The sequence below is a fragment of the Macaca nemestrina genome, chromosome 6, assembly GCF_043159975.1.
Source record: "Macaca nemestrina isolate mMacNem1 chromosome 6, mMacNem.hap1, whole genome shotgun sequence".
In the NCBI taxonomy this organism is placed as follows: Eukaryota; Metazoa; Chordata; class Mammalia; order Primates; family Cercopithecidae; genus Macaca; species Macaca nemestrina.
In genome coordinates this window covers 14103328-14131266 of record NC_092130.1, presented here as the reverse complement: position 1 = coordinate 14131266, position 27939 = coordinate 14103328, and the positions used below count along the sequence as shown (strand labels likewise).

General features: G+C 38.3%; 1 protein-coding gene and 1 long non-coding RNA gene across 9 annotated transcripts in view; one reads left to right on the top strand and one right to left on the bottom strand.

Moving 5' to 3' along the window:
• The window catches only part of LOC105480824 (teneurin transmembrane protein 2), a 3943693-nt gene that overhangs the window by 1987580 nt on the left and 1928174 nt on the right, over nucleotides 1-27939 (top strand). The gene's annotated exons all lie outside the window — the stretch shown is intronic.
• LOC105480827 (uncharacterized) overlaps nucleotides 16813-27939 on the bottom strand; it is a 34140-nt gene continuing 23013 nt past the window's right edge. The window contains exon 4 of the long non-coding RNA XR_986608.3: nucleotides 16813-16931. This is a non-coding gene — a long non-coding RNA (uncharacterized lncRNA). The remainder of the gene's footprint in view (nucleotides 16932-27939) is intronic.

The following is a 27939-nucleotide window of genomic DNA, read 5'->3' as shown; positions in this document are numbered from 1 at the left end:
CAATCTTAGAGTCTATAATAGTGATGTTATCTATAGAAGTAATTGGGGAAGTTACCAGTCTTGTGAAAAACAATGGTCGGTTGTTGTTTAACTACACCTACATCTTAGCAGAATTTGGGCCCTTCTTATAATATTAACCTTGTGGCTTTCATTAGTTTTACAAAGGTGGTTTTGTTTTGGGAAGGGCTATTATCATCCTTGCTTTAAGGTTAAACTATAAACTAAATTTCTCACCAGGTTAGCTTGGGCTACACCCAGGAATGACGTAAGACAGCTTGGAGGTCAGAAGCAAGATGGAGTGAACTATGTCAGACTTCTCTCACTGTCATAATTTTGCAAAGGCAATTTCAGTCATAATCTTTGCAAAGGCAGTTTCATGGCTCACAGAACTCAGGAAAACATGTTTACTGGTTTATTTTAAAGGGTATAAATTACAAAGCATCCAGATGAACAACCAGGTAAGGAGAGGCATAGAGCAAGGTACACCGCAGGGGCAAGGAGTTTTCATGCTCTCTCTGGACGCCACCTTCTAACACCTCTATGTGTTCAGCAACCTGGAAGCTCATCAAACTTTGTTGTTCAGGAGTTGTCATAAAGCCTAATCTCCATCCTCCCCACCCTTTCTCAGAGGTCGAGGGGTGGGACTGAAGTTCCAATCCTCTAATCCTTTGATCAGGTGCTCTTTCTCCTGACTGTCCCCATCCTGAGGCCATCTAGAGACCCTACACTATTATAAGTCACCTCTGTTAAAACAACTCAGGTAGCTATGAAAGGGGCTCATTGTGAATAACAAAAGATACTCCTATCACTTAGGAAATTCCAAAGGTTCTAGGAGCTCTGTGACAGGAACTGAACACAATGACTAAATTTATTTCGTTTTATGCCACACTTACCAAGATCATCTTTTAGACTATTTATCTGAAATTGTGGCAATGATTTTAAAGGCATTATATCATTAGAGCTGTGTTTCTCAAAGTCTAGTATAGTCATTATTTAGCAAACACCTGTATAGTGCCAGGCACTATTCTAAGTGCTTTGTAATTGTTAACTCATTTAACCTCCATAGCAATTTAATGAGATAGGTTCCGTTATCATCCCTGTTTTACAGATGAGGAAACTGAAGCACGGATCTCCTAAATGATTTGCCTATAATGAATGGTTGAGCCGAGTGGAGGAACTCGGGTAGATTGACTCCATAACCACGATCGTAGCATAAGAACATCTGGGGGTGCTTATGCTACGATCGTGGTTAATCTAAATGCAGATTCTGGGGCTTCACGACAAGCAATTCTATTCCATTTGGCTAAGGCCCCCAAATTTGTATGACTTCCTGTATGTGTTTGCTTGTTTAAGAAGCACCCTCAGTGTTGCTAATCTGATAGAGCTATTTCATACATTGCATTTTAAAAGGGAAATACTAGCTTGCAAAACTCCAGCCCTATCTTTCTGGGCTCTACATTTTATTGAATACCTGCATTTATTTTAGCCATAGGAAAAATAAGAAACGTATTACATTGTGTGAGTTTTATGGGTGCCAAGATGATCTCAGGCTTTTTGGTTTAATGTAAAATTCCAATATTTTGTTTCACCTAGACTAGTTCATTATGAAAATGCAACCTCTCCTCATACAAGTATAGTAACACATTGTTAACCTATTATTTGTGAGATTTGTGTAACTGAGGAATTAGAAAACAAGCTTTTAGAACAGGCTTTGGAATAGGGAGAAAGTGTAGGAAGTACCTAAGAAGGGAGTGGGAGAAAAGGGGCTGGCAGATGCCACCATGAAATATGGAGCCCAGCAGTGCTAGAGATTGCTCTAGCGTCTTGGTCTTGCCTAGGGCTGGCTGTGTTGCTGATGATACAGGCATGTGGTTTTAAAAGCTTATCAGTCAGCTTCAGGTACCACTCCTTTTTAGAATCAGCATCTCCGGGTGCCATTCCCTCTTTGTCAGTAACTCATTTATAGATTTTGCCTCTTGTGAATTTCATTACATAAACTCTATAGGCAAATGGGATGTAAAGTAGCCCAGATTGGAGATGCATTTTGGTATTGATCATGCTGAGGCTATGTATAGTAAGGAAGTTAAAAATCTTCACATCAGATCAAATGCTATTCAATCAGCCAGGGAAGGGAATTGAACACAAAGATGCCAACTACAGCTTCTTTACATTTAGCACCTCCATGTAATGGTGAGTGAAAGAAACGGACTCTTAACTACTCAAGCATTTCTATTTTAGCTGGTTCAAAGCAAGAGTTGACGGTAAAGTTTGACAGCTATCGTGTTTCTCACCTGAAGTAATTAGCAGTAACAGTACCTAAAAGCTAAAGCTCTTGAAAAAGGAGCCACATGCTGCTCTTGTATAGCTACCTTCAGCCAGTTACAAACGAGTTCCATTTCAGCCACAGCTACATTTTTAGTGCACTGCTAGAGAAGAAAGAGTCTAATTATTCCAGTCACTATAATTTGACATAATTGACTCTGGTGTTACATCATAGTTCTTACAATACCAACGAGGAATAAGACATTTGTAGCATTACAGTAAATAAGGTATTCCACTACCAAATTGAAAGCGTTATCCCCCCTCCCCTGAGAGTATTAATGTCTGGCTATGGTTTCAAAAGGAAACGTTACCTCTGCTGCAGCAGGTTTCTGAGTCTTTTTCATTGTAGTGAATAAAGAGAAGGAATTAAATAGTGTTTAGTCATCCCAGAGGTCACAAGGAATATTATAATTCCAGCAAACTTCACTTTGCAGCTCAAACCCTTCATTGTTTCAGCTTGGCAGCTTTACCGGGGAGGACAAGTTCTGAGACTGAATTACACCACTGAACATACGTTAAACACAATGGGCTTGCTATTGTCAAATTATTTATGCCGCTTATGAATTTTAGCAGTTTGACCATAAAGAGCAAGTATCCAAGATTTTTATTAAAAATAAGATTCATAAATACTGAAACTATTCATTTGCTTCTTATAACTCAAACACAAATTTTTGATTGGGTCAGAGAGGGTATAATAATGATGGAGAATCAGGAAGACACATCATATCATAGACATTTTTATATGGCTCTGTTTAAATCCCATGACATAATATAAAGCAGCATGATGTAGAGGGAACAACATTACATTTTTTTTTTTTTTTTGAGACGGAGTCTCGCTCTGTCGCCCAGGCTGGAGTGCAGTGGCCGGATCTCAGCTCACTGCAAGCTCCGCCTCCCGGGTTCACGCCATTCTCCTGCTTCAGCCTCCCGAGTAGCTGGGACTACAGGCGCTCGCCACCTCGCCCGGCTAGTTTTTTGTATTTTTTAGTAGAGACGGAGTTTCACCGGGTTAGCCAGGATGGTCTCGATCTCCTGACCTCATGATCCGCCCGTCTCGGCCTCCCAAAGTGCTGGGAACATTACATTTTTGAATGCCACAGGCATAGTGTCAAAACCGGTGTATCTTGAGCATGGGACGTTGATCAAATTCTTAGCCTCTCTGTGGCTCATCCATTAAATGGGGATAAAAATATTACCTAGCTCGTGCATGTTTTATTGTATAAATCACAATAGGAAAGGCCCAATAACTCAGCATAGTATCAGATACTGATTTAGAACATAATATATGTAATGTATTATTGTTACTATTGTTATCATCATAATTATTGCCACAGCTTTTACAGTAATTCAAATAATTGAGTTTTCTGGATAAATACGATAAACTGAACACTGTGGCAGAGAATGGAATAGAGGTGACATATTTCTTTCAAAGTCGTAGCCAGGTGTGTGTTTTCAATTTGATAGAATATTACCTAATTTCCTATAATGCTTCTGTCATGTAACTTCCTAGCTAGTTATGTCAAATTATGGTGACTTTTCTTTAATAGCAATGTAGCAGATACAGACATTTCCATTTATACTTGGACACACAGCTATTATTATTGTTGGCCTCTCTTGATATTAGTGGTGGCCATTTGACTGAGTTCTGGCTAATAAAATGTGGTTGGAGTGACATTTGCCACTTTGACTTGACACACAAAAACTTCTTCATCATACAAAGCTCTGTCTCTTTCCCCCATTTGTTACGTGGGAATTAACATCCATTCATGTACTAAAACATCTCCTAGGTACTGGATGCTACAAGAGCAGAACTTTCCTACAAGAACAAACACAAATACATCACCAGATAGAATTCATGTTAGAGAGAAACTGATATTGCATTATGCCACCAAGTTTTGAGGGTTTATCTATTAGAGCAACTAGTATTGTCTTAAGTGATAAAAGCATACTTGTTTACCATTCCCCTCATTCTGAAAAACCATATTAAAAATCACAATACAAAAATAAAGACAAAAAAAAAAATCACAATACAGGTTTTTAAAATTGTACTATTGAAAGGTAGGAAACTGAAGGTGACTGATTTAGTAGATCAGAAAATATATAAAACCAAGGGTAAATTATTTTCAATGTAGTATTTTTTTACCTGTCCAAAGTATCAAACAAGAGTGAGAAGTAGAATGTACACATTTTCAAATATGCGGGGCCTTGATGCAACATCTCCAAACCTGTTGACAAATATGGTCTCTGAAGACAGGAAAATAATGAAGAAAGAGGACCAGAGACTCTGCTATAGGATAGAGGCAGTGGGAATTCAGTGGATGGTATTGAAGAGAGGTACCTTCGATTCTCCAAGAAAGATGGCTGTGTAGCAGTCCTAGAAATCAACTAGGCCACAGCGAAGCAAGAAAGAAATGAAAAGAACCTGCCTTAGTCACTCTGGTGTTTCCATATGAAATAGTGATAGGTACATGGGAAACTGGGCACATGAAAAATGAGACAATTATTACTTTCAGGGAAGAGGAAATCTGTATAAAAAATGCATTTGTATTATACAACATGGTTCTATTATAACTGGCATCTGCATGACAAATGTGATGTTAAAAAAATTTTAAGTTAAACAAAAATTATGACAAAACTACATTGAAAGGCTAGTAGAAAGGGGTGTGTGTGTGTAGTGTGTGTCTTGAGTGGATATTAAAAAGGGTGCATCCTTATTTTCCAAAGAAGGGAATGATCAGAAAATATCTAAAACTGAAAAATCTACAACCACAATGTGTGCCTGTTTTATAGAAATGAGAAGATATACCACTCCATGCCCTGAAACAACAGATTAAAGCATGGAGAATTGGTCTATTTTGGAAGCAGGAATCAAAGGCTGGATGGGATGGAAGGGAGAAGTCTTAAAGGACTAGTACATTTTTAATATTATGTACATATAAATATGACTTAAGAATTAAATGTGCTTACAGATGTCACACTCTTACAGCAATGCATGGCATGCACCATTCTTACACCCCCACATTGCCCCAAGTACCCAGGAAAGATTAAGTTTAAGCTTACGGTGTTTAATCTACACTACTCATGAGAATACCCAATATCCCGATGACCTATTACTACACAACCCATTGGCAGTCCCTACTGTTTCTACCTCTATGTGTGTCTGGAGCACCATTCATTCTTTTTTTTTGGTGGTGGAAGGACAGAGTCTTGCCATGTCACCCAGGCTAGAGTACAGTGGCATGATCTCGACTCACTGCAACCTCTGCCTCCCAGGTTCAAGTGATTTTCCTGCCCCAGCCTCTTGAGTCGCTGGGATTACAGGCGTACACCACCACACCCAGCTAATTTTTTGTATCTTTAGTAGAGACGAGGTTTCACTATGTAAGCCAGGCTGATCTCTAACTCCTGACCTCAGGTGATCCGCCCACCTCAGCTTCCCAAAGTTCTGGGATTACAGACATGAGCCACCGTGACTGGCCTCATTCATTCTTTTATGTGTTTTAGTTACCACCTGTATCTGTGCTATCAACAGCACCTCCAACCTGAACCATAGCCACAGCCCACCCACTAGACTTCCTGCCTTTCCTATCATTCCTTCAAATCTGTTCTTCACACATAAGCCCAGAGTGATCTTCTTAAATGTAATCACAGGCCAAGCCAGTCTCATAATTAAAATGTTTTATTAGTTTACTTCTCCAACCTCATCTGAGACAATCCATCACACCCTCCTTCCACTTCACTCCAGCCACACAGATTTCCTTTGAGTTCTTCACAGATGTCCTTTCAGTTTTATTCACTCTCACCATTTTTCTTGGGTGAACCCCTTCTGCAGGGGTCAGCTTAAATGCTCCTGTCTGTATGTCCCTTCAAGCAACCTCTAAAGCTCCAATCACGGCCTGCAGGCTTTTCATCATTGTGTTATCTGCTTCATCATTAGAATGTAAATTCAATATCCTCCTTGTTCACCTTAAAATTGGTAGTGCCTAGAACTGAGCTGGTATTCAGCAGGTAGACAGTCAGTAAATACTTGGAAGAATGAATGAATGAACAGGCATTATTATGTGCCTAGGAATCTAGTCAGGAAAATAAATTTAATGGCAATAAATTGAGAAGGGAAATCATGAAATAATAAAATAATTTACATTTAAATTGATTCTGCACATGATAGTATTTAAAACTGAAAAAAGCATTTTATACACTCTGAATTTAAAATACTACATTTCAAACAGTCATTTGTTATCTTTAACCAAACATTGACCCCAAATGTCTACTGCTATTCTGCACTTGGATGTGACTTTTGTGCCCTGCTTAAGGACTGATCTTGAGAAGCCAAGGACTATATTTCTTGGGTAGATCATCCTAAGTGTCTATAGGAACCACCTGCAGGTCTTTTACAATGCAGTTTCTCGATCTACCCAGACTTACTGAATTGCTTGATAGCAAACTAAGGTATGAGTAATTTCTTAAAAACTCCATAGGCCGTTTTAACATTTAGCCAGGTGTGGAACTGTTCAACTAAACTGTGAAAAGTGGATTAATAGGACTGATAGTAGATTTTTATTTGAGCGTTTGACATATATCAGGAACTGTTGTTTTCAGTACTTTCCATGTAGTTATTCTTCATTAAAATATTAAGAGGTACCAGGTGCAGTGGCTCACGCCTGTAATTCCAGCAATTTGGGAGGCCAAGGTGGGCAGATCACTTGAGGCCAGGATTTTGAGACCAGCCTTGCCAACATAGGGAAACCCCATCTCTACTAAAAATACAAAAAATTAGCTGGGTGTGGTGGTGCATGTCCATAATCCAAGATACTCAGGGGGCCGAGGAATGAGAATCGCTTAAACCCAGGAGGTGGAGGTTGCAGTGAACTGAGTTTGCGCCACTGCACTCCAGTCTGGGAGACAGAGCAAGACTCTGCCTTAAAAAATAAAAAATAAAAAATAAGAGGTGAGTACTATTATCCTGATTTGCAGATGAGGCTCAGAGAGGTTAAGTAAATCTCAAAGTCAAGCAGCTCAACAGTGGTGAAAGGCTGATGCACGACTGTGGAGTTGAGTAATGTCTAATCATCACTCTGTGCTATTCTTGCTATTCTGCTATGCCAGCCTGACAAAGCGCTCTGCATACCTGTTTCCTTCATAGCCTAGTCAGGCCTGGTTCAACTAGACCTTCATAAAGTGATGTCAATGATCCTCATGTATTATGCTAATCAATGTCTCTTGTTCTAATAGCATTTGCATTTCTAACTATGGAATGAAAGGTTATAATTTTCTGTTAATAAAACACCATATTTGGTGAGTAGGTTGATAAAGTTATGTCAGATATAAAGAAGACCTTCAGAAGTCCTGCATTTATAATGTGTAAGTCATCACCTGTATTAAGGATGTTTAAGCCTGGCTGATTGGAATTCCCTTGGTGTAGTATAAAAAGAAATAGACACCTACTAGATCAAAATCACTGAGAGTGTGACTTAGCAACTATAGTTTTAGAATGCATCCCTGGACATTCTGACGATTTTCTGGACTAGGAATCACACCATCTATGTGGGGAGTCAGACTGATCTTTCACGTTCCTTTGTCATGTTTCTCATCATTAGTGGGAACAGCATTTATGAGCTTAGAACAAGGAATTCTAATTACAAATCATCAATATGCACTACAAAAGGGACCTGGTACTAAATGCGGAATTAACCAAAGCAGAAAGGACATATTCATGCTTTGAAAGAAACAAACATTATTAGAGCAAAAGTTTTATAGAGAGGCCTAACGTTCTTAGAAAGATTTCTCAACGCTTCTCAAGTTACCTTAGAAATTGTTTGAGTTTGGGCGATACTTAACAATGAGAGAGAGCACAGTGAAATTTATTTCTATTTTTGTCCATCATATATTGGTTGCCAAGTTAAGAGCTACAACCTGGAAATTTAGAATGTCATTCTGCCTTGTTTTGTTCTTTTGGGGTCTGACCTTTGCTTTATCCAAATATCATTTTGTCTGTAAATATTAAAAAGAGTTGCTGGCCACTCAGTGTTGCAAAATACGTGGAACACTTTAAAGGATTTGTGGGCTGACATGGGAGCTCTTATTGTGCGAAGTTAATCTCTTGAAAATGTTTTACTATTGACAGCACTGCTTCCCATAATTAGGCAAGTAAGAGTCACTCATGAAGCTGTAACAATTGGGTGTTATGCTTTCATCTCTAATAATTTCAAATATTAAATGTTCCTAGAGTAGGATTTTAAAAAGATCTCTGCTTCTGAAAGGCCATTTAGGCTACAGTGAAATTGCCTAAACCCAGCATGTGCCAAAATGTTTTTGCATCCTTAGGTAATAAAACTGTGAACTCCTGTGGCTACAAGGGAATTTGAGACATTATCCTGTCCCAAACTCCCCAGTATGGTTTTTGGTGAGGAGATCATTTACCCCATTCCAGGCATTTAGGCATTATTACCTGCCTACTGTGGTGTTTAATAACCTCTCCATCAAGAAATGCTTTTGCATATGTATCTGAAATCTGCTGGATTTTTTCCCCTAGAATTCTAGTGAGAAATGGAAGGCTGCTTTAAGATTGAAAGCTTGGGTCACATAGTGAGTCTTTAGATATGTTCTCCAGTTTGGAACATGGTAACTATATATTTTGGTCCTTACCTAAAGCCACCACATGTAGTTATGCAGTTTGTGCTCTGCACAAAAGAAGCAAGTAGACTGGTGGCATTGGAGCTGAATTCACATGCCTTCATGCCTCTAAACTCAACACCTTCTAGCATGGTTATGCCTACCCTCAAAAGCCATGTTTTTCTAATCCTCTACACCAAGGAAGAGCCTGGTAGGAGAATGTTTTTTTCTTACTTTCTCAAAGGTATGGTAGCACCTCCCTTGAAGACGATGGCTCGAATAGCGAGCTTCACGGGGCCTAAAATTCCCTTTGGATACTTTCTTTGTTTCACAAGAGGGATTCTGATTCTGCAGGTCTGGAGCCTGGGAATCTGTTTTTTCGTTGTTGTTGTTGTTTTGGTCGTTTTGTTTTTTCACAAACATCCTGGGTTACTCTGATGCAGGTGGTCCAAAATCCCACTTTCAGAAAACAGTGTGCGTATTTAGCTTCATTTGACTGGTACGTGGTTATCCCATCAAGCTACTTCCATTGAAATCTTGGAGGGTTTTGGCCGTCTAGTTGAACCTCATGTGGTTTGCAGTTAGGAACCAGTGGAAGGTTTCAATTCATCCACGGAGTTGACTAGCATCCAGCCACCTTTGTGTAATTCTTGTCACGACATATGTGCATTGCACACTTTGCATATTTTTAATATTCATATTAGGTATTTCCTGTTTGTTTTCTTTCTTTAGCTCAAAAAAATATTTATTGAGCATCTACTCTGCAATGCATGGTGTCTGAGAAATACATAATAATCCAGTCACAATTCAGCAGGGTGTTTTAAATGCACATGCATGTGATGCCAAATTAAGGTATAAAATAATACATTTCATAACAATTGCAATGCTTTAGAGTTTAGCAGGAGAGAAGATAATATCATTAATGTTATTGTGACATGAGACATGATTTTACACTATCTGCAGAAGCAAAGGCAGGGTTCAAAATATTAATAATTGTATTTAAAATGGTGATATTCATTGGTTCATATATTTTATTGTTTCACTTTGTGTTGTTATAATATACTATAATTTATGTCTGTTAACCATTGCATTTTATGTGTGTGATATATAGCTATGAATTTGAGAGTTTCAATTGAGCATTTTATCAGATATAAATATGTAGCATAGATTAAAATAAAAATTCCTTGTAGAATATGTACACTTAGAAGCCTCTAACATTCAATTTAGATGTTTTTTCCAATATTGATTTTGTATTGCAACTCGAGAAATAAATTCTGATTTAGAGCTGACAGCATAATGCTTTAAATATATTAGATTGTTTTAGTCCTGGCAGTTTATTTTTTAGTTGTTTTGGTGTGTAACAATATTGCTTAGGGTGTAATCTCTAGACTGTGTTCAAATATTTAAATGGAAAATGAAAAGCAGACTGATGGCTGACCCTCAGGCATCAAAGTAAGAAATCTTATCATCAGATTATTTTCTAGTTTGTAACCGTGTAGCAGGGTACCTGTATCTCTTACACAATTGCTTCTACATTTCACATGAGATAATAAGAGTAAATTAACAATCCTTTTGAAATTGTATATAGCAAATTGGGAAATTTTCTTTCTTGATCTTACAGTTTGACAAATAGAAGATGAAATTGGTGAGGGGAGAGAAGGTTTAGGAGTTCTTCATAGCATACGTTTTAAACTCTCTGAGCCTAATTTGAGTTTCTCATTCATAAAACGGAAATAATAGTAGGAGTTCCCTGATGGACTTTTGTAAGGATAAGTGAGATGATATGTTGCTTAATTCAGTGCCTGGCTGGCACAACAATATGTATTTTAGCTTAATCCAACAGATATTTATTGAGCATATACTGTGTGGCACGAACACTTCTAGATTAAGGGAAAATAGAAATAAACAGAACAAAGTCCTTGACCTCATGGGCTTTCTATTATTGCAGAGGGCATGAAATCTAAATCCAGAATGCAGTCTCAAAAGGTGACTTTTATTGTCTTATTTATTTCTATTAACATCTTTCAAACATACTTTTTTTATTCTTAGTTACCCAAGACTTAGTAGCTCCATTTGTTTTTTAACAGACATGGTCTTGCTATGTTGCCCAGGCTGGAGTGCAGGCTATTCACAGGTACGATCACAGCTCACTACAGCCTCAAACTCCTGGCCTGAGGAGGAGTGAAAAGGGGACTGCAGAATTAGACTAGATATGTTTTTCTTGAACAAAAAAGCAATTTTTTTGACACTGTGAATGATGTTTAGGTCTTCTTTCCTGGAAAAAACATATGTATTTCTATAAACAGAAAAGTTGTATATAGATATAGTGTTTCAAAATCTCTATACGTTTTTACTCATTCTTGATGATTTTCCTTTTTTTTTCTTTTTTTTTTTTTTTTTTTTTTTTTGAGACAGAGTCTTACTTTGTTGCCCAGGCTGGAGAGCAGTGGTGCTATGCCAGCTCACTGTAACTTCCAACTCCCAGGTTCAAGCAATTCTCCCTGCCTCAGCCTCCCAAGTAGCTGGGATTACAGGTACCTGCCACCACACCTGGCTAATTTTTGTATTTTTAGTACAGATAGGGTTTCACCATGTTGAACAGGCTGGTCTCGAATTCCTGACCTCAGGTGATCTGCCCACCTTGGCCTCCCAAAGTGCTGAGATTACAGGCATGGGCCACCATGCCCAGCCATTCTTGGTGATTCTTTTAAAACTCTATATTTTGGAGAAAAAATACAGTCATGTTTCACATAAGGACTGGGATACATTCTGAGAAATGCATTAGTAGGCGATTTTATTGTTATGCAAGCATCATAACATGTACTCACACAAACCTAGATGGTACAGCCTACTACACACATAGTCTATACAGTACAGCCCAGTGCTCCTAGGCTAAAAACCTGTACCTCATAACACTGTACTGAATACTATAGGCAATTATAACATAATAGAAAGTATTTGTGCATCTAAACATATCTTAAACATAGAAAAAATAAACATACAGTGTTATAATCTTATGGCACCATCATTGTATATGTGGTCCCTGGTTGACCAAAATGTGGTTATGTGATGGATGACTGTACTTGAATGAGGCCATACATTAGAACTTAATGCTTTAGTCCACTTGCAAAGCTGAGAGGCCAAAGAAAAAAAAAACATTTTAAAGAAGAGAGTCAACCTGGCATTGCAGTATAAATAGAGACCAATTTAGGCAAGAGACATAAGGAGAAATCTGGAAATCGCTTTCAAGATGTGATAATTTATCCATATGTGAATATCATCGCACATAAAAAGCTTCACTGGATGCAAGACTTAATGCGGTTTGCCCAAGGTTAGAACTGATAGAATCTTATTAGATGACGTTCCTGATAGAAATATATAGAAATTATAAATGCAAATATGACTGGCAAGGGCGTTAAGTTTTTTGACTTTTGACTTTTGATTACAAGAAAAAATGTTACATTTCCCTTGATGTAGACTTTCAGAATTTTTAGTAGTAGTATTGTTATTTTTATAGAGATGAAGCCTCACTAGCCGTTTTGTTTTTCTGAAAATTGCATTGTCTCTTTAAAAGGATTGACATACTTTGTGAAATGTGAAGCTCTGCTTTGTTTTCAAAAACAAATGGACACATTTCCCATTTAAATAGTGGTCTTCACTGTCTGCCCTTTGAATAAATGCTGGGAAAGTGTCTGATGCACATGTATTTATCTTACAGCTTGACAAATGGAATTAATGCCAAAGTGTTAAGCCATTACTGTGTAGGGGAATAGAGGTCTTACAAGTACATTTGCTATTTCGCTTTCTCTGCGTGTTCTGTGCATCGAAGCCCGGGTTAATGATATCCTCAGAAACTGTATGGTCTGTTGAATGGTAGAGACGATGAAATATGGTTGGCCAACACATCCAAAGAGTAGCTTTATTTGGTAATAAATCAACCATGTTGGAGGGGTGAGGAAAGCAGTCAGGGCTGGGTATGAAGCAAAGAGCCAAAGGGAAGAGCCAATTAATACCCCTAACCTCCAGAAGCAGATACTGTGGCCCTGGAGTTACTCCCTCAGACTGAGAACCGGCCACCAGTAGCAGAAACTACATCCTCGGGGGGGGTTTCTTCATGTATGCAAACGTCCCGGCACCTAAACGGTTCACATGACCGAAGGTGATCTCTGCAGCTATAACTAAGTTCCATCCTCCGCAAGAATCAGAACCACCAGAGACAGAGGAGAGGGACACCATGCCCTCACTTATGAGAGTTCAAATGGCACTTTCTTGGAAAAAGAAGAGTGATGCATCTCTGTAGTCCCTCCATTCTCCATCCTGTATCTCCCCCTCTCCCCTCCTTTCCAACTCTTCATCTCATCTTTCCTCTCCTTCCCGTTTCAAAGTAGACGCAGACCTCTACCCTACTCAGGGTCGGGAAAGCCTCAGGGAAACAGGAAATCAAAGGGCTGGAGTTAATTCTTAGCTTTTTGCCCGGAGCCCTGGTCCTCCAGATTTAAAGAAGTTTCTGGGATAATTCTGACAATCAGTGATGTTTGCCTTACCTCGCCTTGTTAAAGTAAGAACCTAGCTCTTATATTTGAAGATGCTTCCTCACTGTATCTGCAGTCTGCTTCCAAATGAGTTGGGATTTTGGTTGCTGTTATTGTTGTTTTGTATCAAAATATTCTGTTTCCAAAGGGCAAAGGCTCTCTGAAATCTCACAATGCCCAGATCAATGTTTTGGACAAAGCAGATGCATATTAAATGCTTCATTTGAATTATAGCAGGCAAGATCTCCTGCCATCCTTTAAAGAAACGGTAGTCAACTATGCATCTCATGAACAGCCTAGCCAATCTAAGATTATAGACGGAAGGTCTCCTGTATGCTTTGTATTTAACATGAGTGTTTTTCCTTGGTGAGCAGAACAGAGTTGTCCCTGAACTTGTTTTTAAATGGAAACATTAGAATGATTAAAGTTTGGTACTATATACCTATCAAAAGTTATTTTCTAGTAAATATCCTTTTTTAGAAATATTCAGATTTTCCAAAGCCACTGTGCCAGATAATCTAAATCCATAGGACACAAAGTAGCAATTTCATTTGATACTGACATGTTCTCTTTAGGTTTTCCTCTAAAGAAAGTCTATGAGAAATCCACTGAGCATAAAAAAAAGAACCTCTATTTCTAGTATCCACTGATGCCTTTTGAGCTTCCCTTGGCTGGGAATTTAGCATTAACAAAGGAATTTGTGATGTCTTATATGCTCTGTGCTCTAATCTAATATTCGTCTGTGATATCATTCATAATTACTATATATTTAAATCTCAGTTTGGAATTCAGGTGTCAAAGGAGAACTAGTACTGGGAAAGTCTTCATTATCAGTTATGAGCTGCTGCAAAACTTACAGTGTTAAAACATCCCTTGAAATAGACATTAGAGACCTGAAAAAGGGATAATATAAAATTGATCAAAACCTATATTTCAAAAGCAGCTTTCTCTACCATCCAAAAGAAAAAAAAAAAAAGCAGCAGCTTTGGATAGAAGTGGTTTAGAGTTATTTTATACATGAACACTTAAAATCAGGCAGACATTTTTGTCCTTCATTGGAAAACTTAGATAAATAGATACACATAATGTATGGAGAGATGGATATACCAGATCAGAAATAAAACTCCAGATATAAGCTCACTCACCATGAACCTTGTCTCTCTGGGGGGAAAAATCATAGAGGCTCATTGACTGCAAAGGTTAATCAACATTCTGGGGGGACATCTCCTGTGCAGCAGCTGACAAGCATTTCATTAAGGAAGGAGACTGAAGCTTCAATGAGATTCTGGAGAACAAACTCACCAGGAGCCAGATTGCAGGGAGGAGGCGAGATCAGAGCCGGCTGGGGTGAATGGACTTGAATATTGACAGAGGTCTGCATCTCTTCCTGAAATGGTACCAATTTCACTCCCCGCAAGAAATCTTTCTGCCCAGAACCACACAGCACTTAGCAGCAGCATTACCTATCATTGTAATTGTGGATTCCTGCACTTGAGAACTTAATAGATCATTAGTTTTCCCATCACAAAGTCCACACACTTTAAAGTTCTATTTTGCCCCTGTGCATATGTTTTCTTTGTTGTTGTTGTTGTTGTGTTTTTTTTTTTTTTTTTTTTTGACACGGAGTCTTGCTCTGTCACCCAGGCTGGAGTGCAGTGGCCGGATCTCAGCTCACTGCAAGCTCCGCCTCCCGGGTTCACGCCATTCTCCTGCCTCAGCCTCCCGAGTAGCTGGGACTACAGGCGCCTGCCACCTCACCCGGCTCGATTTTTGTATTTTTTAGTAGAGACGGGGTTTCACCGTGTTAGCCAGGATGGTCTCGATTTCCTGACCTCGTGATCCGCCCGTCTCGGCCTCCCAAAGTGCTAGGATTACAGGCTTGAGCCACCGTGCCTGGCCCCCTGTGCATGTGTTATATGTCCATACCCAAATTGTGAATAATGTATTCCAGTTATTATTCCATCTTCAGGTATCAAACATTTACTCTGGTAATACAGTACTTTACCATTCTCAGTTTCCATCCATTTCCACTTGTTTGGAAAGGGAAAAATAATTAATGTATATTTAAATCTTTTTTGTTGTGGTGGTCGTTTGGTTTTATTTGTTTGACTGTTTATTTTGACTTATCAGACCCAATCACTATATTGAAACAGGTGGATTTTCTCATTAATATGATTGGAAAATGGGAGACAAACTTATTTGTTTCCAACGAGAGACTGAAAATAGTGTGATTATTTTGGAAATCATAAAAATGTAAAAGCAACATCTGACCTGCAGCAGAATGAAATGACTACTCAGTAACAAGTTCTCAAAGGAAGAATGGTTTATAATAATTAAGGCCAGATTATTAATTAGAGAGAGAAACAGAGGCATTGGAAGATAATTTTCAAGGCACCTATTATGGAGAGAGATCTAGAATTACTTTAAAATTTTATTTTTGGAACATCAGTGAATCCTTACATTTCTCTGTGAAAGCCAAGAAGAGTCTTGGAATCTGGTGATTTTTTTAAGTTGCTGCTGGTGTCCTGGTAGGCCTATTAAACTTTCTTCATTAGGAAGGGGAGCATTAGTAATAGTTTTCAGTTTCTTTCCTTTTCATTGCCTTGTTTTCCTGAACTTCTTTTTGAAGCTAAATGCTTAACACATCACACTGTCACGTAGCAAATGTCATAAGATCTACAAAGCAAGTCTCCAAAGTAAATAAAACACCACCTAAATCCACATTGTCAGCAGCTTATCAAAAAGTTTTTTTTGCGGGGGTGGTTGTGGGGAGGTGGATGGTCTTGATTTCCTTTACACTGTGTTTGGAAGGAGAGTTTTCTATTTGAAAGAGTAAATGAATGCTTGGATGCCGATTGATCATCTCTATCACATCCCTGCTGGATATGCACCCTCTCATTTTTCAATAGGGCAGCAAGGGCTCCGATTTTTCAGTCTTAGCATAGATCCCCAAGGATTGAGTACGGCAAAAAGCTGACAAACCTTTGTTACACAGAGCTCTGGCCATCAAAGGCAGGGCAAGCAATGGGGCAGATTCTACCTCTCTTGCTCTTTCCCTGATCTTCCAGATAAATTGATTACTTTGATCCTTAATGCATTAAATCGGACACTTCTCAGCAATACTAAATTTGCTTCCTCTCCATTTTGAATACAGGGATGTTCATAGCAGTTGTCTGCTCTTCAGAATAACATATTCAAGATGGGTGGTAAGCCTGTCACCCCAGGTTGTCCTGTGGGTATCAGTGGCCCAAGGGGGAGACATGGCGCATATTTAACAGGAGACGTTTTAGTGGTGAAAGCAGCACGTCACAGACGAATGCATTTATTACAACATTAAATGACTAAAACTGTTTATTCTGTGAACATAATGGTTTTCTGTGTCTTCGGTTCATCTTAATCTGTTTTAGTGCCCAGCTTCTCTCAAAAACCTCTTTTGAATGCAGAGTTATTCATTTCAGAGAATAGCTGTAAGAGGAAGAAGAATAAAACAAAATTAGCAGTTGATCAAGAGTACTTTAGGCTGCCACCCTTTCCATTAACAATTTGATTTGATGTGAGTGCAGTGCTTTTCCTGATACATTATGATAGAATAACCCTGACAGAAAGTAAAACCAAAGAAAACTAAAACTTGATCTAAGATACAGCAGCCTGCCACCCTCTCTATTAGCATTTTAATTTGATGGGAACTGTGTGGTGTCTTAGTTTCAGTTCCCAGGGAAGGCTTTCTCATTTAAGAGTGCCTTATCCTTATCAAGTCATCCTGAGGTTTTTTAGAATTTACTTATTTATTTATTTTTCAAAGATTACTTCTGCTTTCCTGTTGGCCATGGAAGGTGTTTATCAGATACTGCTTTACAGCAGAAATCTAAGGCTGCCTCTTGATGACAAATTGTAAGTCTTCATCAAGACTAAAGGACGCAGTTACAGGACAGAAAAATATATTCCTCTGATAATGCCTTTGTTGGAGTGGCTTTCTGCGAAAAGAAATGAGTTAATTTCACAGCTTGCCAGGGGTAAAAGAAAAAAAAGAAATGGGTTAATAGTCAATTTTTTTTTCTTTTTTCGTTTTAAGTTACCCATTGTCTTTAAAAGGAATCGAATACAAAATAAAATCAAGTCTTAGGGAGACCAATTCATTCACTGTTTATTTAAGTTACTATATTAGCTCTGTGATACTAGGTTCAAAAAAAAAAAAAAAATTAGATCCTCAAATGGACTTTTGCTCCAGATGTGTGGGAATGAGGCTGAGACCACCTTTTATCCTAGCTCACTCAATTCTCTTCCTTCCCCTGGGAGCTTCCCAGAACTGGGTTGTATAGCACGGCTTCCCATGTTAGATGTTGGGGTTCAAGAACCAGCGGGTTTGATCCATCGAAGAGGAACGTTTTCTTCTTTTGAAATCATAACCAGAAAATAATATTCTCATGACTGATTGGTTAATTAGCAACAGAAGCAAGCAACACAAGTCCAGTTTGAACTCCTTAAAGATGACATTATCTTCCACAATGATTCTTTCAGCTTCTTTCCTTTATTTGCACTTTTTCTTAAGGAAATTATGCTTTTTTTTATAGAGACACTGTCTCACTCTGTTGCCCAGGCTGTAGTGCAGTGTTGCGCCCATAGCCTTTTACTCCCGGGCTCAAGCAATCCTCTTGCCTCAGCCTTCTGAGTAGCTAAGACTGTAAGTGCATACCACCATACCTGGCTATTTTTTTAAAAAAATTGTTTGTAGAGATGGGGGTCTTGCTATGTTGCCCAGGCTGGTCTGGGACTCCTGACCTCAAGCGACCCTCCCACCTCAGCCTTCCAAAGTGCTAGGATTACAAGCATGAGCCACTGTGCCAGACCTTTATTTGGACTTTTCAGTATCCACAAATTCTCAAAACATTTTCTATACTTTGATGTTTGGGAACAATGAGGATCTGAAATTTTGAGAACAAAAAAAAAAGAATGTATATTTTTACTGCTATCATTTTTATTCAAAAGGGGAAATCTTACTTCTTTGAATTTCTTAAATTGCCACCAAATAAAGGTGGGGCTCTGGCTCACTCTATTTTTCTATTTTCCTGAGACTTTGTGTTAAAGCTTCTCTTTAAAATCGTTTCTCATATGCATATTCCCTAAGACTCTTTTCACATCAAAGTTACACTTTGAAGCTTTCTAGCGAAGTAGCAGCTAGGCAATCTATGACAACAGCAATAATTTATTTGCGTGGCTTTATCGGAGAAAAAAATTTTCTCCTTATTTAAATAGCAGTTTTAAAGCCTAATTAACTAAATTGATAGCGTTATGTATGTAAATTGCCGTAACAGAAGAATAGAGTATGCAAGCTGGGGTGGAGGGAGTGAGACAGTCTGTCCTGGTAGAATAATGACTTTATTAAGAGATCGTACGCGCCCAGTGTCTTTTCAGGCCTGTCCGTGGGGTTCTAATTTTTATCAGGGAGATGTGTATGGAAATAAGATCTTACACATTTAGACGCTAATCCAGCCACAGTCTTAGGAGGAAGAGACCTGTTCGTTATTTGGAGATACATTACTTTGATGCCTTTATGTGTAAGGTACAGTATGCCCTTTAAAAATAAGATTCTGGAAAAGAAAAACAATCTCACCCAGTCATCCCAGGCCAATAGCTGTGTACAAAAATGCCTCCAAAGTGCTTTTATGACCTTGTAAAGGCTATGTATCTGGTATGTGTATTATAAAGCTCTAATAATTATTTCTGTCTATGGAAAGCATAGCCACAAACAGATGCATTTAGCATAAATTTACTCAGATATATTGAAGTATTGTACTATTAAATATATTGTTTGTATGTTATATTAAAATGTGACTTTCATTTATAAAAAGCTTATTTAATACATTTTTATTTATATATTTATACTAAATGGTTGTTACTAGGTAGAACTGAAATTTCTGGTGCGTGGTTGGCTATGTTTGACCTATAAAAACAGTCATTCCATGTGATTTAATATGCTAGATATAAACGGAAATACCATTTACAGTTGATATGTAGTCATTAAAATAGAATTTGGGATCGTTTTTCTGGTGATTCTTCATTTTGATCATGAATCCCGTGAAAGCTATGGATCTCTCCTTAGAAAAATTCACAATGATATAAAATTTGGGATCCTATTTTAGGGTGTTCACAGCTTTCTAAGCAACAACATGTAATTCATGCATCGCCTCTGGAAAGTCTTTGACCATTGCATGAGATTGTAGAGGAAGACAGGCACAGGAGGACCACACAGCATGTAGAGGATACGAAGGTCTAGGAGAGATTGATGCAAGGACACACGACTGAGTTGGCACTCACAGGGATTTCTAAATGACCACTGTTGGGAGAAAAACTACAGGCTGGGGCCATTAGAGTTTATTCTCTGGATAATTAATGGTTTCCATTGGCCTCTCTTGGCTTCTTTCTCTAAGGCTTGGGTTTTCTGCAGGGGAGGAAGGCAAGAGCAATTTCTCTTTCACGCCCCTAAACTGTAGACCTTCGACTGAATTTCATCTCTGTCCTACTACTCCCATTTTTCCCAATGTGTTATTTGGTCTCTGAGACCGTTTCCTTGGCAATCAGAGTAAACGATGGGCACGGACCTAAATAAAGGGCCTTAGGAAAAGCCTAGGAAAGAATGCTGAGTGCCCGAGATAAAAATCTTTGTTGTGAGTGTGAGTTTACCTTGGAAGAATAAATAGTGTAATGGGCTCTTTGAGCTAAGGCAGCTCTTACAGACCGCCCATCTTCATTCACCTCTTTGAAATGCATGGTGACAACACATTGATATTGCTGAGGTTAATGACTGACTGATTAACAACAGAGAGCACATTTGCAGGCAAATGAGCTGTAATAATTGTTGCAGGAACTCCTTTGAAGAAAATGTTTTAAATAGGCTTGTAAGGGCCCTCGAAATGGCTTTTTCACTCAATTCAGACTAGCTGCTCCCTATTTGTTTTGCTTTTGTTTTTTGTTTTTTACCTTCGGTGCTCTCTCAGAATGCGGAGGAGAAAACTCCACCAAGGTTATCCCAAAGAACTTAAAAAGCGAGTGAAGTTGGTCATCCGTATGAAGTATTTCAGACACTAGTCTCGTTAATTGGGTGGAATTTACACTTTTAGCTGCTTTGATCTGTAGTCCAGGTTTCCTAATTTAGAAGACGTAAGTTAGAACTTAAACTTCAGAAAGTCTCAATGTGCTTATGTTCCTGTGCTTTTAGAAAGAGTGTATTTGTTCCAAACAGTCAAGGTGGAGTTACTATGTTGTTTTTATTTGTAGATCTCAAATGCATAGAGCTACAAAAAGGAGTTATCTCTCGGCTTTTTAGAAACCTGTGTACCATTTTGATCACTAGAAGTACTTAGTCCCTATTATCTCCAAACCCCATCAAACTGAGAATGATTTTCCTCCTCCTCTTAGGAATCACAACTTTGATTATGTTTAATTGCCAATGCAGTGGTGACTCTCAAGATTTAGCATGCATCAAAATCACCTCGAGGACTCTAGAAAGAAAAAGGCTTTAGGATCCTAACCCTGGAGTTTCTGCTTCATTCGGTCCGGAGAGGGGTTCAAGGATTTGTATTTCTAACGAGCAAAAGTTAATGCAGATGCTGCTTGTCCTGGAAGCATGCTTTAAGAACCATTGTTCTAGATATGTGGTCGAAGTTGGGTGCCTTATGGGCTAGAGAGATGCCCACTGCTGGTCCTAACCCCTCCCATCCTTTAACCCACTATTCTAACCCCTTCACACACACAGACACAGTAGACTCCACTGCCTAGAGAAAAACCACCAACCACCAGCCAATCACCCTGGTATTCTTGTGAGGTTCTACAGTCTTCCTTTTATTTTTGTTTTTATTGATTTACTTAGTCGACATACATTTATTCAAAACATCCTGGGCCTAGGTACTAAGCGAAGGTCCAGGAGTTAACAAAAGTGACCCTGCCATCCTGGGAAAGGCAAGACATTAATATGCCACAGAAGAATCAAATCATTGTAGCATTGGGAGGATGGGAATACAGGATCAGCCTTCACTCATCCACCTACTATTTCCATGCACTTTTCTTTTAATTACTTCACTTTAAAAATGTATTCAATGTATTTTAAAGCTCGTCATTGTATCACGACCCCAAAAGTTGAAATCAGTACTTGTTTTAAATAGAAGGTAACCAATAAATGAATAGAGACATCTGCAACAAAACAAATCCGTGAAATTCTAGCTAGACTCTGTTACCTGCAGGACGCTCTGTGCCCGAGGCCTTATTGGTTTAAAAAAAAAAAGAAAAAAAGGAGGGTCAGGGGACTGAGAAAATGTTAGAGAGATATTACAGACATTGTAGCAACAATGGAGATGTTTTCTTTGATCTTATCAGAATTGTTGAAAGGAACACTTCTCATGATGTAATTCATTGTTATTTATTGCTATGTCAAATGCGCTATCTATACCTATTGTAGGGAAACCAGTATGATTTGTTTCCCTCTTTCAGGAAAAAAAAAAAAAAAAAAACCAAAAAAACAGCTAGATAGAGCAGGAAATTTCAAGAAAACTGGGGTTGACAGACAAGAGTGACAGTTTTAGTCACCAAGAGAACCTGAGACAGCCAGGGTGACAAAGGAGTGTCTGACATGGTGAGCAGGACTGGGAGATGGGCTTGTAGTATGAACCATACCTTCTTCACAGACTCACCCCAGGTCATCTCTATTGCCTCAGTTTGGAACAGTATATCGAATCTAATATTCTTAACGCAGTAATGGCCAGCATCTCATAGGACAATTTGGCAAGTATTTCAAAAGACATTTTCGTTGCCTGGAATATCTATCTCGCTAGGACATGAAAATGTAGTCAGAACAGCAATATTGGGGTCTATATTTTATTAGAGGACTGTTTATGTGATGTATGCTTCTGATGTAGGAATTGCAGAATATCGTTTCATGTCACAAAGCACCATGGATTGCAGCTCTCACCTTCACTAGGCAGAAAAGTAAAGAACGTAACTGCTTTTTATTTTTGTTTTTCTTGGCCGTTGAGCTTGTAAGTTACTGTGGACTTCTCTGTTACCACTGGGATGAAAATCACAAATCTAGCATAAAATGAGATTTGACCTCAATATGGGAAGAGTGAAAACTGACAAATAATAACATATCGCCCTGCCTCTAACACCATGCATACAGCATAAATCTATGTTTATTGGAGTAAAATAATGATAAAATTAATTAAAACTCTTATATTTGCATTAATTTTTTTCTAACTTTGATATACATGATCTGAACTTACTCTTTTTTTCCCCTAGAAATAGAGAGAAATCAATTTATTCTTAAACTCATTTAACAAATAATGAAACTTTGTACCAGAGAATAACTCAACTTATACAGGTCACTCTTTCAATAGATGGCTTAGTCACTATTAGAAGCCAGTTCTGGCTTTCAGTCTCTGCCCAGTGATAACTAGTTGTAATAACAACAGTATTGGTAAGAAACATAACAATAATAATGGATGACACTTACTGAATGCTAATTAGGAACTAATATTTTTATAGGAATTGTTTCATTCATTTTATAGGAATTATTTCATTCTTATAACAATTTATGGATCAAGTATTATTACTCTCCTAATTTTACAGATGAGAAAATTGAGGCTCAGGGAATTTAAATCATTTGCCCATGGCTAAATAGCTAATAAATGCCAGAGCTGTGTCAATAAACCATAGTCATTTTAACTCTGTGAACTTTGAGATTCTGATGTGTCTGTCTTCAAACCATAATGAATATATTTTTAAAGGATATCTAATTCTTGAAGACAGACATTGTTACGGAACAAGTATTAGCTGTTAATGTTCATTTGTACCCCAAGAACCAAAACACTAAAGTGATCTCCCAATCATCTGAGACATCATCATCAGTCCTCACCTCCCCATCACATAACCAGGGATGCTCCTCTCATTAAGTCAATTTCTGCTGGGGGTTAGTAGCAATGCTATAATGGCTTTATACCATTATTTGCAGGCAATATTTACATATAGAACTGTTCCTGTCCTGGATCCCAAGGCCAACAGCTTCAGGGACTCCTAGCCTGCTGATGGGGAACAGGGCCTTGCATTCCCCAAGCTGCTTCCTGGGAAGTCAGTCCAAACATGTAGACAGATTCTCAACCTCCTGTTTACCATAGGATGCCCAAAACACTTAAGAGTCCTACAAAACCTACCATTTCCTTGGTTTCAAAGTATAGTAATTATATAATTTTCTTTTTAATATTAATTTTAAGTAACCAACTCCTAAATGAGAATGTTACCTATGGATAATATTAAAATTAAAAAATGAAAAATAGAGATGAGGGTGACACCTCCACAATTCCATTCTTTTGGAGACCATCGTGGTTTTGACTCTGGAGTGTGTGCACGTACATGAGTGTGTGTGTGCCCATGTACCTCTGTGTGTTTTATTTCCCCCAGGCCATTTTCTAGTCATTTACATGAATCTATTCCTTAGAAAATATATAGTATTGTTTTCTGTTATTTTCACATAAATTATATCATAGGAGATACTGTACATCACTCTTTCATACTGGTTTTCCTATTCTAAGTGATTTAAAGAGCTTTTCATGAATGCAGTTTTTACATCATTCTTTTAACTACTGCCTGGCCTTCCTTAATATAAATATGCTATCATGTAGCCATTCTTCTACTGATAAATATTTGGGCAGATTGGAGTTTTTTGCTGTTGTATACAATGTTGCAGTGAGCATCCTTGCCCATCATATTGTTATCCATATAAGCAAAACTTTTTCTAGGAACAATAGAGATGAGTAGAATTCTGCATTAGGACATGCAGATTTGAAATTTCAATAGCCAGTACCTAATTGCTTCTCAAATAGGTTGTTCCAATTTACACTCCGACTAGCCACACAAAAAAATGGCCTATTTCCACACCCTTAGAGGCATGTAATATTTTTAAACATCTTCTGCTTTCTTGTGAATATTCAGAAGGGAGGGAGGTAGAGCTAGCACAAGATTAAACGTACTAGTGTCATCCAAATTGCCTGTATAAGGGCTGTGTTTCAGAAAGGATGAGGCTGGGTTTGCCTGAAATGTAACCCTTTTAACTTCATCATTTAGCATATTTTAGGCTCTTCACTTCCCTCACCACTTCAGAGCCCTTTCTCATTTATTTCTGCTGGCTCTTACACTAGCACCCTTGGTATAAAAAAAAAAAAAAAAAAAAAAAAAAGAAAAAGAAAAAAAAAAAACCTCCAGGAAATGGGGGGATCTGATGACACAATGATGCAATTAAAAGGCTAGAGACAGCATTCAGGATTTTGTATTGCTAAGGGAGATGTACTACATTTCAGTATATTTAAAAGTGGATTTTTTTTTTTCTTGCCCTGGAAAATAGGATCGAAAGAGTTGCACCCACCCTACCACTCCCCCACCCCGAACCTCAGGCACTGCCTAAGGAATTAATGACCCGCTGAGGTTAATGAGTCTCTACTCCGGGCCATCAACTCTCCCAGATGGCCATCAATCCCCTAGAAATGCCCCACGCCTTGGTAGTTACTCCTTAATTACGGAAGGCATTAAGAATCAAGAGAGAATCCTAAGCAAAAGGAAAAGAAAAGGCCATTTTTCATTGGTGCTCAGCATGGGACACCTCAAGTCCAGGTGGCACCAAGAAACACAACCATATTGTGATTAAACCAACCGCTTCCAAGAAGGAGACATCAATCTCTATTTTCTCCTGTGTTCATCCAAATTCAAGGAGGCTATTCAAGGCTACCCCAGGTCTGAGACCAAGCAAATAACTTGTGTCCAATGAATTCTTGATTAAAATGTCTGAAGACCAATACCTCAGATGCATTCAGGTCAGATGTAACTTTATCTTCATGTCTGCGGAGAGTAAGCGCATGTCTATGCCGTTTGATTTTTTAAGGGAGTCTCAAACTTCTCCCATTCCTCCATCTGTGTATCCTGACTTACCAGTGTCCAAAACTAACCTGTTAATCATTCCCTTGGGTCACAACAGTGGATTTTTAAATGGATTACTTACTACTGGAATTGTTTTTCCATGTGTCTTATTAATTTTTTTTTTTTTCAGCTGATAGGATTAAAAGCACTAGCCTCTACCATTATGTTAACCAAAGCAGCAATGTTTTCATCCAGTTTTTATTTTGGAATTTCCATGTCTACGAATACTGAAACTTGTTAGATGAAAGGACTAAAGTTTAATGTTAAAATGCAGGTTTTTGCAAAGGCTGAATTAAATTAGCCCATAACCTAGTCCAAAAGGTAAATGTTTTGAATGAATAGACCCAGAGACTTTCTCTTTGTCTAACACTACAACCATAGCAGAATCTTTATGGCTTCTATTTGATATGAGACCAAGGGAGAAGTATTTAGAGGGTGAAGTGCTTGGGTAAGTAGTCAGGAGATGCTGTAGTGGTACTAGGTGAGAGTGAGCATTTGGAGAGTTGCCCAGAGAAAACCCAAAGCAAACTTGATCTACTTGAAATTTTTGTTCTAGGTCAAATCTTATCAAGACATGTCTCACCATTACTTTTTTTTCTAGCATGAAGGTAGCATTAGATTAGGTTAAGTTTGATATTATATGACACAATAAACCAACCTCTAAAAGAGATGAAGCAGTTAACAAGTCACATATAGAGCTTTGAAGTCAGAGAGCCTGGGTCTGAGTCCTGATTCAGCCACTACTTGTTGATAGTTCTCTGGGAAATTGCTTCAACTCTCTGGGGAAAAATAATGCCTCCTTCATGTTATTGTGAAGCTAAAGCAAAATGATGCCTATAAATAATTGTTTATAGTTCTTTTTTAAATTTTTGTGGGTACATAGTAGGTGTGTATATTTATGGGATATATGTGTTAACAGTTCTTCATAATGATATATATATGAGATTTATATAAATACATATAGTTATATATGTGTATATGTTATATATATTAATATCCCAGTATATTTAATGAAAAATAGCAATCACTGTAATCCCAGCACTTTGGGAAGCCGAGGCGGGCGGATCACAAGGTCAGGAGATCGAGACCATCCTGGCTAACACGGTGAAACCCCGTCTCTACTAAAAATACAAAAAAATTAGCCGGGCACGGTGTCGGGTGCCTGTAGTCCCAGCTACTCAGGAGACTGAGGCAGGAGAATGGCGTAATCCCGGGAGGCAGCGGAGCTTGCAGTGGGCCGAGATCGCGCCACTGCACTCCAGCCTGGGCGACAGAGCGAGACTCCGTCTCAAAAAAAAAAAAAAAAGAAAAAGAAAAAGAAAAAAGGAAAAGAAAAGAAAAGAAAAATAGCAATCATATTAAAGCAAAATACTGGAGTCGATATTACTTATTTTTTTTCTAAATCTAATCTGTCATAAAATCTACTTTGTGCCTGTGTGTGCGAGTGTGATTGCTGCCCCTGCTTCCCCCAGTGAAATTTCTCAAATTATCTACTCCTCTAGCTTCTCTACTCGGACCCCTCAGCAGCCTGGTCCAAGCTCTTAACACTCATTCCTATTCCACTATCACCCATCTTTAGGTGACCTCCTGGCTGCCTGTGTCTCTCTCCTTTGAAACTTCCTCCTGAATATTGGGGTGGAGCTTTGTAACATACCAGGAAGAATCTAGATTTTTTTTTCTTTATTGCTTGTCCAAATCCTCCACATCTTACAAGATTTCACACTAATCCCATCTCTTTCTTGCAGTTGTTCCAAAGCACCCTGCCATCTTTGGCTGCAGTCATATAAGCCTGAATTATTTACATCACTCATCTCTCATTCAGTTGAATTGTTACTTTGCTTTCTCTTTTCTTTTTTTTTTCTGCCTTTTTATTTTTGGAAGGTGGGTGGTATGTGTGACAAGCCTTGACTCCCAATCATCTTGCATATTCAATGACAATTGTTTCTTTTTAATTCATTGACAGTTCTACAAGTATTCTTTTTAGCATGTCTTTCATTTTCCAGGCAACCCACTTGTCCCCAGGAATAAAACACTTTAAAAGAAAGGCACGGTCCTTCTTTCATGAAGTTTATGGGCACAAAGGGAGATAGATGAATGTCAGTGAAATAATCATTCCATAAGCATAATTTGCAAAAAGAACATATGAGAAAGGGATATGTTCTAGACTGGAGGATTAAAGAAAGCTTCCCTGAACAGCTGGGTGAGGAGTTACCTGACGAGGAGTTAACAACTGGGGGGCCACATGGTAAGAGTATTCCATACAAAGGGAATAGAGATGCCACGGTCAACGGCAAGAGGGAATTTGAATCTTGGAGTGTGGATTGGAGAAGCTGGAAAGGTCAATGGACTTTGAACCAGGGAACAGGGGAGAAAAGTTGGGAAATAAAACTGGAAAGAATGGTAACCTTATTAAGGCGTCTGCTCTTTTTCTTGGAAAAATGATGTACATTTATTGTCTCCTGAGGGCTCCACACCTTCTGATACTCAGTAAATATATGTTTACCAAATGAATTAATGA